This window comes from Haliotis asinina, chromosome 1 (assembly GCF_037392515.1).
Source record: "Haliotis asinina isolate JCU_RB_2024 chromosome 1, JCU_Hal_asi_v2, whole genome shotgun sequence".
NCBI lineage: Eukaryota > Metazoa > Mollusca > Gastropoda > Lepetellida > Haliotidae > Haliotis > Haliotis asinina.
This window is the reverse complement of record NC_090280.1, coordinates 62,663,479-62,675,767: the sequence shown is the minus strand read 5'-3', so window position 1 is coordinate 62,675,767 and position 12,289 is coordinate 62,663,479. Positions and strand designations below refer to the sequence as shown.

Sequence of the window (12,289 nt, the reverse complement as noted above, 5' to 3'; positions counted from 1 at the left end):
GCGTTAGACTGAAGATCTAAAGGCCCCCGGTTCAATCCCGGGTTCCGGCACAGAGTGCAGGACTCTGGCGGCTGACCATATTTTTTGGGTAGTCAGTGTATGGATTTATTCATCTCTGACCACTTGTCAAAAGTCATCCACCTGCCGGAGCATATGCAAACTATTTTACTTGAGAATATATTCATGAGCCCCTTTTCAGTGGAGATTCTAGACGTTCATGGAAATGTAGTTGAAACTTCCCTGTCACTTTTGACTTGTCCTGTCTGACGAATGACTGGTCAGCACAAGAATATACGTTCAGTGGTCTGCAAAGCAATTTCAAATGAAAACACAGCCTTCATTTGGACACAAGACAATTGGCTGGCTCTATATACAGTTCGTTTGAAACGACAGGTTTGCTCGTCGGCCGGAATAGCTCAGTTGGGAGAGCGTTAGACTGAAGATCTAAAGGCCCCCGGTTCAATCCCGGGTTCCGGCACAGAGTGCAGGACTCTGGCGGCTGACCATATTTTTTGGGTAGTCAGTCTAGGGATTTATTCATCTCTGACCACTTGTCAAAAGTCATCCACCTGCCGGAGCATATGCAAACTATTTTACATGAGAATATATTCATGAGCCCCTTTTCAGTGGAGATTCTAGACGTTCATGGAAATGTAGTTGAAACTTCCCTGTCACTTTTGACTTGTCCTGTCTGACGAATGACTGGTCAACACAAGAATATACGTTCAGTGGTCTGCAAAGCAATTTCAAATGAAAACACAGCCTTCATTTGGACACAAGACAATTGTCTGGCTCTGTATACAGTTCGTTTGAAACGACAGGTTTGCTCGTCGGCCGGAATAGCTCAGTTGGGAGAGCGTTAGACTGAAGATCTAAAGGCCCCCGGTTCAATCCCGGGTTCCGGCACAGAGTGCAGGACTCTGGCGGCTGACCATATTTTTTGGGTAGTCAGTCTAGGGATTTATTCATCTCTGACCACTTGTCAAAAGTCATCCACCTGCCGGAGCATATGCAAACTATTTTACATGAGAATATATTCATGAGCCCCTTTTCAGTGGAGATTCTAGACGTTCATGGAAATGTAGTTGAAACTTCCCTGTCACTTTTGACTTGTCCTGTCTGACGAATGACTGGTCAACACAAGAATATACGTTCAGTGGTCTGCAAAGCAATTTCAAATGAAAACACAGCCTTCATTTGGACACAAGACAATTGGCTGGCTCTGTATGCAGTTCGTTTGAAACGACAGGTTTGCTCGTCGGCCGGAATAGCTCAGTTGGGAGAGCGTTAGACTGAAGATCTAAAGGCCCCCGGTTCAATCCCGGGTTCCGGCACAGAGTGCAGGACTCTGGCGGCTGACCATATTTTTTGGGTAGTCAGTCTAGGGATTTATTCATCTCTGACCACTTGTCAAAAGTCATCCACCTGCCGGAGCATATGCAAACTATTTTACTTGAGAATATATTCATGAGCCCCTTTTCAGTGGAGATTCTAGACGTTCATGGAAATGTAGTTGAAACTTCCCTGTCACTTTTGACTTGTCCTGTCTGACGAATGACTGGTCAGCACAAGAATATACGTTCAGTGGTCTGCAAAGCAATTTCAAATGAAAACACAGCCTTCATTTGGACACAAGACAATTGGCTGGCTCTATATACAGTTCGTTTGAAACGACAGGTTTGCTCGTCGGCCGGAATAGCTCAGTTGGGAGAGCGTTAGACTGAAGATCTAAAGGCCCCCGGTTCAATCCCGGGTTCCGGCACAGAGTGCAGGACTCTGGCGGCTGACCATATTTTTTGGGTAGTCAGTCTAGGAATTTATTCATCTCTGACCACTTGTCAAAAGTCATCCACCTGCCGGAGCATATGCAAACTATTTTACATGAGAATATATTCATGAGCCCCTTTTCAGTGGAGATTCTAGACGTTCATGGAAATGTAGTTGAAACTTCCCTGTCACTTTTGACTTGTCCTGTCTGACGAATGACTGGTCAACACAAGAATATACGTTCAGTGGTCTGCAAAGCAATTTCAAATGAAAACACAGCCTTCATTTGGACACAAGACAATTGGCTGGCTCTGTATGCAGTTCGTTTGAAACGACAGGTTTGCTCGTCGGCCGGAATAGCTCAGTTGGGAGAGCGTTAGACTGAAGATCTAAAGGCCCCCGGTTCAATCCCGGGTTCCGGCACAGAGTGCAGGACTCTGGCGGCTGACCATATTTTTTGGGTAGTCAGTCTAGGAATTTATTCATCTCTGACCACTTGTCAAAAGTCATCCACCTGCCGGAGCATATGCAAACTATTTTACATGAGAATATATTCATGAGCCCCTTTTCAGTGGAGATTCTAGACGTTCATGGAAATGTAGTTGAAACTTCCCTGTCACTTTTGACTTGTCCTGTCTGACGAATGACTGGTCAACACAAGAATATACGTTCAGTGGTCTGCAAAGCAATTTCAAATGAAAACACAGCCTTCATTTGGACACAAGACAATTGGCTGGCTCTATATACAGTTCGTTTGAAACGACAGGTTTGCTCGTCGGCCGGAATCGCTCAGTTGGGAGAGCGTTAGACTGAAGATCTAAAGGCCCCCGGTTCAATCCCGGGTTCCGGCACAGAGTGCAGGACTCTGGCGGCTGACCATATTTTTTGGGTAGTCAGTCTAGGAATTTATTCATCTCTGACCACTTGTCAAAAGTCATCCACCTGCCGGAGCATATGCAAACTATTTTACATGAGAATATATTCATGAGCCCCTTTTCAGTGGAGATTCTAGACGTTCATGGAAATGTAGTTGAAACTTCCCTGTCACTTTTGACTTGTCCTGTCTGACGAATGACTGGTCAACACAAGAATATACGTTCAGTGGTCTGCAAAGCAATTTCAAATGAAAACACAGCCTTCATTTGGACACAAGACAATTGGCTGGCTCTATATACAGTTCGTTTGAAACGACAGGTTTGCTCGTCGGCCGGAATAGCTCAGTTGGGAGAGCGTTAGACTGAAGATCTAAAGGCCCCCGGTTCAATCCCGGGTTCCGGCACAGAGTGCAGGACTCTGGCGGCTGACCATATTTTTTGGGTAGTCAGTGTATGGATTTATTCATCTCTGACCACTTGTCAAAAGTCATCCACCTGCCGGAGCATATGCAAACTATTTTACTTGAGAATATATTCATGAGCCCCTTTTCAGTGGAGATTCTAGACGTTCATGGAAATGTAGTTGAAACTTCCCTGTCACTTTTGACTTGTCCTGTCTGACGAATGACTGGTCAGCACAAGAATATACGTTCAGTGGTCTGCAAAGCAATTTCAAATGAAAACACAGCCTTCATTTGGACACAAGACAATTGGCTGGCTCTATATACAGTTCGTTTGAAACGACAGGTTTGCTCGTCGGCCGGAATAGCTCAGTTGGGAGAGCGTTAGACTGAAGATCTAAAGGCCCCCGGTTCAATCCCGGGTTCCGGCACAGAGTGCAGGACTCTGGCGGCTGACCATATTTTTTGGGTAGTCAGTCTAGGGATTTATTCATCTCTGACCACTTGTCAAAAGTCATCCACCTGCCGGAGCATATGCAAACTATTTTACATGAGAATATATTCATGAGCCCCTTTTCAGTGGAGATTCTAGACGTTCATGGAAATGTAGTTGAAACTTCCCTGTCACTTTTGACTTGTCCTGTCTGACGAATGACTGGTCAACACAAGAATATACGTTCAGTGGTCTGCAAAGCAATTTCAAATGAAAACACAGCCTTCATTTGGACACAAGACAATTGTCTGGCTCTGTATGCAGTTCGTTTGAAACGACAGGTTTGCTCGTCGGCCGGAATAGCTCAGTTGGGAGAGCGTTAGACTGAAGATCTAAAGGCCCCCGGTTCAATCCCGGGTTCCGGCACAGAGTGCAGGACTCTGGCGGCTGACCATATTTTTTGGGTAGTCAGTCTAGGAATTTATTCATCTCTGACCACTTGTCAAAAGTCCTCCACCTGCCGGAGCATATGCAAACTATTTTACATGAGAATATATTCATGAGCCCCTTTTCAGTGGAGATTCTAGACGTTCATGGAAATGTAGTTGAAACTTCCCTGTCACTTTTGACTTGTCCTGTCTGACGAATGACTGGTCAACACAAGAATATACGTTCAGTGGTCTGCAAAGCAATTTCAAATGAAAACACAGCCTTCATTTGGACACAAGACAATTGGCTGGCTCTATATACAGTTCGTTTGAAACGACAGGTTTGCTCGTCGGCCGGAATAGCTCAGTTGGGAGAGCGTTAGACTGAAGATCTAAAGGCCCCCGGTTCAATCCTGGGTTCCGGCACAGAGTGCAGGACTCTGGCGGCTGACCATATTTTTTGGGTAGTCAGTCTAGGAATTTATTCATCTCTGACCACTTGTCAAAAGTCATCCACCTGCCGGAGCATATGCAAACTATACATATGGAAATTAATTAAGCAACACCAAATTCAAAGACACATAAAAACTTAACAAAGTTTAACGAAGTAATTTTGATGATTGATTATTCAATTTTGATGTATTGACATACAGCATGAGCTTTTCATGGGTTGATATGACGCGCGTGAAGCTTGCACAGCGCACGTGCATTGCTTTAACCTCAACTTTCGAAAAATGCACTTTTTCCCTGGGGTGTTTACAAGCGCAGGTTGTCGATTGCATTCGGTTTTTCATTCATTTCAATGTCATGGCACGTAGGAAATTATCAGAGGCCACTCGTTGGCAAATAATCGGCATGAGGAATGCTGGTATGTCTCTAAGACAAATCGGGACTCAAATCGGACGACATCATTCCATAATTTCAAAACTTTTGAAAAAATACCGGGCCACTAATGAAGTTAAAGACCTGCCTAGACCAGGAAGACCCAGGAAGACCACAGTCCGGGAGGACAGAGCTTTACTGAGACTTGTACGGCGCAGGTCCTTCGACTCGAGCTCTCGGTTGAGACAGGAGTGGCTTCCAGGGAGACCCATCTCGAACAGGACTGTTCGGAATCGTCTGAAAGCTGCAGGATACCGGGCAAGGAGGCCAATCAAGCGACCCAGACTGTCTCCAGCCCATAAGGCAGCCCGACTGGCCTGGTGTAATGACCGTTTGCACTGGAACATTGCCTCTTGGAGGAAGGTCCATTTCTCAGATGAGAGCCGGTTCTTGCTGCACATGGTGGACGGTCGTACTCGGGTCTGGAGGCAGAGGAACACAGCAATGGCTCCACGGAACATCCAGGAGACTGTGGCCTTTGGGGGAGGTTCCGTTATGGTATGGGGGTGCATTTCCATGAACTGCAAGTTGGATATCATTACCATCCGTGGCAACCTTAACGGTGTTCGTTACCAACAGGAGGTTCTTGACAGGGCTGTGGTACCTCATTTTGAGAACCATCCTCTGGCAACGAGACCCATATTTATGGACGACAATGCTAGACCTCACAGGGCGCATGCTGTAAATGATTTTTTGCGGCAAAATGCAATTGACAGAATTCCATGGCCTGCCATGAGCCCTGACCTCAACCCCATTGAACATTTGTGGGACTTTATTGGCCGTCGTGTGAGGCAGAGAGACCCACCAGTCCATAATCTCAACGAATTGACGGCTGCCCTGCATGAGGAGTGGAACAGGATCCCCCAGAATCAGATCCGGAGACTCATCCAAGGAATGAGGAGGCGTCTGGAATCGGTGGTGCGTGCGCAGGGAGGACACACTAGATATTGATGAAAGTCGGTGTGCAGACTCTCAGATGACTGTTCTTTCTTTCCATGTGACATTTGTGTTAATACACCTGACAACAACGTCTGTGGATGAATAGTAAATTGTGTCCATTTTTTCATGAATTTAAGACAGTTTTAAGAATTTGGATTTCGTTGCAATAAAGCAAAGTCTTGATACTTTTTCCCTTTAAGTTGTTTGTCAGAGATCGTCTGTTGAATAAAAAAGTGTCAAACTATATCAACCCGGCATATTTTGATTGTCAGAACACTTCAAAGTTGCTCCAATAGAAAAAATTGGGGTGTTGCTTGATTAATTTCCAGGTGTATATTTTACTTGAGAATATATTCATGAGCCCCTTTTCAGTGGAGATTCTAGACGTTCATGGAAATGTAGTTGAAACTTCCCTGTCACTTTTGACTTGTCCTGTCTGACGAATGACTGGTCAGCACAAGAATATACGTTCAGTGGTCTGCAAAGCAATTTCAAATGAAAACACAGCCTTCATTTGGACACAAGACAATTGGCTGGCTCTATATACAGTTCGTTTGAAACGACAGGTTTGCTCGTCGGCCGGAATCGCTCAGTTGGGAGAGCGTTAGACTGAAGATCTAAAGGCCCCCGGTTCAATCCCGGGTTCCGGCACAGAGTGCAGGACTCTGGCGGCTGACCATATTTTTTGGGTAGTCAGTCTAGGAATTTATTCATCTCTGACCACTTGTCAAAAGTCATCCACCTGCCGGAGCATATGCAAACTATTTTACATGAGAATATATTCATGAGCCCCTTTTCAGTGGAGATTCTAGACGTTCATGGAAATGTAGTTGAAACTTCCCTGTCACTTTTGACTTGTCCTGTCTGACGAATGACTGGTCAACACAAGAATATACGTTCAGTGGTCTGCAAAGCAATTTCAAATGAAAACACAGCCTTCATTTGGACACAAGACAATTGGCTGGCTCTGTATGCAGTTCGTTTGAAACGACAGGTTTGCTCGTCGGCCGGAATAGCTCAGTTGGGAGAGCGTTAGACTGAAGATCTAAAGGCCCCCGGTTCAATCCCGGGTTCCGGCACAGAGTGCAGGACTCTGGCGGCTGACCATATTTTTTGGGTAGTCAGTCTAGGGATTTATTCATCTCTGACCACTTGTCAAAAGTCATCCACCTGCCGGAGCATATGCAAACTATTTTACTTGAGAATATATTCATGAGCCCCTTTTCAGTGGAGATTCTAGACGTTCATGGAAATGTAGTTGAAACTTCCCTGTCACTTTTGACTTGTCCTGTCTGACGAATGACTGGTCAGCACAAGAATATACGTTCAGTGGTCTGCAAAGCAATTTCAAATGAAAACACAGCCTTCATTTGGACACAAGACAATTGGCTGGCTCTATATACAGTTCGTTTGAAACGACAGGTTTGCTCGTCGGCCGGAATAGCTCAGTTGGGAGAGCGTTAGACTGAAGATCTAAAGGCCCCCGGTTCAATCCCGGGTTCCGGCACAGAGTGCAGGACTCTGGCGGCTGACCATATTTTTTGGGTAGTCAGTCTAGGAATTTATTCATCTCTGACCACTTGTCAAAAGTCATCCACCTGCCGGAGCATATGCAAACTATTTTACATGAGAATATATTCATGAGCCCCTTTTCAGTGGAGATTCTAGACGTTCATGGAAATGTAGTTGAAACTTCCCTGTCACTTTTGACTTGTCCTGTCTGACGAATGACTGGTCAACACAAGAATATACGTTCAGTGGTCTGCAAAGCAATTTCAAATGAAAACACAGCCTTCATTTGGACACAAGACAATTGGCTGGCTCTATATACAGTTCGTTTGAAACGACAGGTTTGCTCGTCGGCCGGAATAGCTCAGTTGGGAGAGCGTTAGACTGAAGATCTAAAGGCCCCCGGTTCAATCCTGGGTTCCGGCACAGAGTGCAGGACTCTGGCGGCTGACCATATTTTTTGGGTAGTCAGTCTAGGAATTTATTCATCTCTGACCACTTGTCAAAAGTCATCCACCTGCCGGAGCATATGCAAACTATTTTACTTGAGAATATATTCATGAGCCCCTTTTCAGTGGAGATTCTAGACGTTCATGGAAATGTAGTTGAAACTTCCCTGTCACTTTTGACTTGTCCTGTCTGACGAATGACTGGTCAGCACAAGAATATACGTTCAGTGGTCTGCAAAGCAATTTCAAATGAAAACACAGCCTTCATTTGGACACAAGACAATTGGCTGGCTCTATATACAGTTCGTTTGAAACGACAGGTTTGTTCGTCGGCCGGAATAGCTCAGTTGGGAGAGCGTTAGACTGAAGATCTAAAGCCCCCGGTTCAATCCCGGGTTCCGGCACAGAGTGCAGGACTCTGGCGGCTGACCCTATTTTTTGGGTAGTCAGTCTAGGGATTTATTCATCTCTGACCACTTGTCAAAAGTCATCCACCTGCCGGAGCATATGCAAACTATTTTACATGAGAATATATTCATGAGCCCCTTTTCAGTGGAGATTCTAGACGTTCATGGAAATGTAGTTGAAACTTCCCTGTCACTTTTGACTTGTCCTGTCTGACGAATGACTGGTCAACACAAGAACATACGTTCAGTGGTCTGCAAAGCAATTTCAAATGAAAACACAGCCTTCATTTGGACACAAGACAATTGGCTGGCTCTATATACAGTTCGTTTGAAACGACAGGTTTGCTCGTCGGCCGGAATAGCTCAGTTGGGAGAGCGTTAGACTGAAGATCTAAAGGCCCCCGGTTCAATCCTGGGTTCCGGCACAGAGTGCAGGACTCTGGCGGCTGACCATATTTTTTGGGTAGTCAGTCTAGGAATTTATTCATCTCTGACCACTTGTCAAAAGTCATCCACCTGCCGGAGCATATGCAAACTATTTTACATGAGAATATATTCATGAGCCCCTTTTCAGTGGAGATTCTAGACGTTCATGGAAATGTAGTTGAAACTTCCCTGTCACTTTTGACTTGTCCTGTCTGACGAATGACTGGTCAACACAAGAATATACGTTCAGTGGTCTGCAAAGCAATTTCAAATGAAAACACAGCCTTCATTTGGACACAAGACAATTGGCTGGCTCTGTATGCAGTTCGTTTGAAACGACAGGTTTGCTCGTCGGCCGGAATAGCTCAGTTGGGAGAGCGTTAGACTGAAGATCTAAAGGCCCCCGGTTCAATCCCGGGTTCCGGCACAGAGTGCAGGACTCTGGCGGCTGACCATATTTTTTGGGTAGTCAGTCTAGGGATTTATTCATCTCTGACCACTTGTCAAAAGTCATCCACCTGCCGGAGCATATGCAAACTATTTTACTTGAGAATATATTCATGAGCCCCTTTTCAGTGGAGATTCTAGACGTTCATGGAAATGTAGTTGAAACTTCCCTGTCACTTTTGACTTGTCCTGTCTGACGAATGACTGGAGTAGTATAGGGAATGATAGTCCGAAAACACTTTTCAAAAACCCCTCTAAAAAGCCTCATTTACTAAATGAGGCTTTGGTGGGACTATTAGCTCTTGCTATTATTGCCCCTACTACAAAGCCACGCCATCACGTTTACCGTGACTTGGCAGGCGGTAACACTGTGCCGTACGGTACGATCAATAATTCTTCTCTTACAAATCCCCTTCCCGGCCCATCCCTCAAGTAGTACATATCCACTTTATCTATGTTGTAAGTTTTGACTGACCATATAGGATCGGTGGCTCGCTTACGGCTATCGCCCCTATGTTATGTTTATATCAATGAAACAGTTTAACGTGAACCGCCTACGATCTCTTTGGTGTTCATAATAAAGGCTTGCTGGGCTTTTTGTATCCCCTGTTCTATGTACTTTTTTTTCTCGTCCTCGCTGATAGCAGACTTACGAGACTTGGATCGAATATCTTGTTTCATTCCGTTATATTTTGTGAGTTCAGATAGGATTGAACGAAACTCCTCTTCTGAGATCTTACTGTCAGAGAGTGCCGTGGAAATTCGCTCACTCACTGTGTTCAGCTTTGCTTCGGCCAGAACCCTGATCTCGTCATGTTTCAATGCCTTACGATTAAGTCTGCGTGATACTAACTTAAGCGCCAACCCTACCAACCCTGTCACCCCAGCCGTTATTTCAATACCTAACACTATAGGTGCAGCCACGATGGTGGTTAACAACCCAACGCCTGCCGCCCCTAGTCCCATGCTGGTTGCCATAAGGGTAGTGTCAGCCCCATCCACGATATTGAAAGCTCTATTGTATTTTTTACATAGTGCTTTCCGCGTGTCACGGTCTTGTTCTAGTTGACGTTTCATATCACATAACTGCCTCAAGCGGAACCCATCTACGGTTTCCAGCGTCTTAGCTACTTCCTCTACGACTGGGTACAGACCCATCCTATAATATATATTATGAAAGATATTTTAATTGGGTTTCAGTTAACTTTCTCTTAATGTATTTAAGGCTTAGAAGGTTTATACCAATAGTCAGGGTAATAGGTGAGAGTTTAATAGTCTCTCCTATTATTTCAATAGAAACCCCACTGAGGCTTGTTAAGTGTTTTATAGGTTCCGGTTGGTATCCTCGTTGTATAATAATACGGCAATATTGACCTTCGTGTTTGTAATCCCATCTTATTATCAACCCGGGTAAAATTTGGGTTACTCTCATGGTGCCATCACTCGTAAAGAAGACTTCTATGATGATTGTTAAAGGGTAGTATGATAGCTCAATACTGCCCGGGAAAGGTATATTAGTGTTAAATGTTAATTTATTGATTGACCCAACAGACCTTAACCTATTTTTTATATTACCAAACCCTACTATGACTGCTACACCACCATCCGGAATGAACTCCCCGATCCAGTCACCGTTGTTTCTAATCTTAGTGATAAGATTATCTTCTTTTAGTGTGATATAAGGTGAGGCTAATGTTAAGTTGATCAACCATCTAGGCTCTTTTAAGTTTGATAACGACACTCGTCTGTACACGTTGTCTTTGAAGTGTAGGATGTAGAATTCATCTTCCTCACCAGGCTGATCGAATCCCTCTGTATCTCCCAGGTCGTTAAGTGTAGTGTTGGGATGATGATTAGTCATTATTATACTATTATGATATAATTTCCAACTGGTTTTCTGATAATAATTCAGGGGTTAACTTTATACCCATGAAGTGTATGTTGTCAGGCAGGAAGATATTGATTAGTGATATCTTGTTTTCTACGATCACGTTGACCCCCTGCAGACTGGTCTTGGAGTCGACACCCACCCGCACGTAAACGTTGCAAACTTGAAACTGGTGTCGTTTCACCCACCCGAGTTTGATCCCCTTCACGATCTCGACATCATTCCCCGATGGTTCCCCTAGGTAGACTTTGATGAACAGTGTTGAGTTTGCCGGTAGACTCTCTAGTATCTTAACCACGCCTTCGAATTCAGACACCAACTGCAATTTCACGTTTTGCATGGCCGGTTTACTCGATAGCATGTGGGCTGCTATAGTGTTGACTGGGCTGACGACTATACTACGTCTCTGAGTTGGGACGTAAGCCACGAGCAGGGTTCCATTGTTTACGACTTTGTTTAGGTGGTTGTCTTTGTTATCCGTGAACACGTAAGGGGAGACGAGTCTAATATTGAGAAACCATTTGTTATCGGGTAACAACACCCACTTGTCATCTTCGGTGAAGACGAGCATATATGGTTTGTTTTTGACGACGGTAGTGCTCTCAACATCGTCTAAGTCGAACAGTTTACCTCCGAATGATGGGTATATTCTCCAGTTGTCATCACCGGTGTTGACGAGGGCGTACTTAGTGTTGGCTGTTGCCCCTGTGGTATCTATCATATCACTTAGGGCTCCACCGGAGGAGACTTCAACGCGTTTGTAAATGTTGTTTTTCAGTTGCAAGGCATACGATTTACCATCTACTCCGGGAGCGTCGAAACCACGCGTGTCTCCGAGGTCGGAGATCCCGATATTGACGCATTTTTTCACTCCGGGTCCTTGTGCGCTGGTCATGTTACGTGAAGCGTTAAGCTGAGGTATCCTATATTTACAGGATTATGATTTATATCTAACACCGATATTGTCAGCTCAGGTATGTTGCCCTGGGTTAATCTCTTATACTGCCGTGGTGAAAACGACTCGGTTCTACCGTCGTTGAATTTCTCAGTTTTCACCGGCACTGCTCTCAGTATAGTGGAAGGGTGGCCTCCTTGAATGTTATACGTTGTGCTCACCTGACCGAGATGAATGTATAGCTCTCGGTACGGTACTAGGTCGGGTAACTTCGTGCCTGTGACGGTTGTTGTTGGTTTTATCTCGTCAGGAGACATACCGAGTATCCTCGCTAATGGTCGGCCGAGCCTCAAGGAGGTTCTTCCGTTGTTTATTAACACCACTGTACCGTTTGAGTCGTTCATCTTGAGTTCGGCTCCCAGGGGTTTGAAGACCTCGTCGTTTAGAGAGCACACGCTGTAGTAGCCGTCAGTTATCTGGCTGCGAGTTCCACTGACGAACAGCTTATTGTTGCTGATATTGATGTTAGTCCATTGCGGTAGG

The 12,289-nt window shown here is 44.9% G+C and overlaps 11 non-coding genes across 11 annotated transcripts; all 11 read left to right on the top strand.

Annotated features, from left to right (window-relative positions):
- Window positions 1-405: 405 nt before the first annotated feature.
- On the top strand, window positions 406-478 carry Trnaf-gaa (transfer RNA phenylalanine (anticodon GAA)). The gene has a single exon. It is a non-coding gene; the product is annotated as a tRNA-Phe (tRNA).
- Window positions 479-833: 355 nt separating this feature from the next.
- On the top strand, window positions 834-906 carry Trnaf-gaa (transfer RNA phenylalanine (anticodon GAA)). The gene has a single exon. It is a non-coding gene; the product is annotated as a tRNA-Phe (tRNA).
- A 355-nt stretch (window positions 907-1,261) lies between these two features.
- Trnaf-gaa (transfer RNA phenylalanine (anticodon GAA)) lies at window positions 1,262-1,334 on the top strand. Its single transcript has one exon. It is a non-coding gene; the product is annotated as a tRNA-Phe (tRNA).
- A 355-nt stretch (window positions 1,335-1,689) lies between these two features.
- Trnaf-gaa (transfer RNA phenylalanine (anticodon GAA)) lies at window positions 1,690-1,762 on the top strand. The gene has a single exon. It is a non-coding gene; the product is annotated as a tRNA-Phe (tRNA).
- Window positions 1,763-2,117: 355 nt separating this feature from the next.
- On the top strand, window positions 2,118-2,190 carry Trnaf-gaa (transfer RNA phenylalanine (anticodon GAA)). The gene has a single exon. It is a non-coding gene; the product is annotated as a tRNA-Phe (tRNA).
- Window positions 2,191-2,973: 783 nt separating this feature from the next.
- On the top strand, window positions 2,974-3,046 carry Trnaf-gaa (transfer RNA phenylalanine (anticodon GAA)). The gene has a single exon. It is a non-coding gene; the product is annotated as a tRNA-Phe (tRNA).
- A 355-nt stretch (window positions 3,047-3,401) lies between these two features.
- On the top strand, window positions 3,402-3,474 carry Trnaf-gaa (transfer RNA phenylalanine (anticodon GAA)). The gene has a single exon. It is a non-coding gene; the product is annotated as a tRNA-Phe (tRNA).
- Window positions 3,475-3,829: 355 nt separating this feature from the next.
- Window positions 3,830-3,902, top strand: Trnaf-gaa (transfer RNA phenylalanine (anticodon GAA)). Its single transcript has one exon. It is a non-coding gene; the product is annotated as a tRNA-Phe (tRNA).
- Window positions 3,903-6,731: 2,829 nt separating this feature from the next.
- On the top strand, window positions 6,732-6,804 carry Trnaf-gaa (transfer RNA phenylalanine (anticodon GAA)). Its single transcript has one exon. It is a non-coding gene; the product is annotated as a tRNA-Phe (tRNA).
- Window positions 6,805-7,159: 355 nt separating this feature from the next.
- Trnaf-gaa (transfer RNA phenylalanine (anticodon GAA)) lies at window positions 7,160-7,232 on the top strand. Its single transcript has one exon. It is a non-coding gene; the product is annotated as a tRNA-Phe (tRNA).
- A 1,638-nt stretch (window positions 7,233-8,870) lies between these two features.
- On the top strand, window positions 8,871-8,943 carry Trnaf-gaa (transfer RNA phenylalanine (anticodon GAA)). Its single transcript has one exon. It is a non-coding gene; the product is annotated as a tRNA-Phe (tRNA).
- The last annotated feature ends 3,346 nt before the right edge of the window (window positions 8,944-12,289 follow it).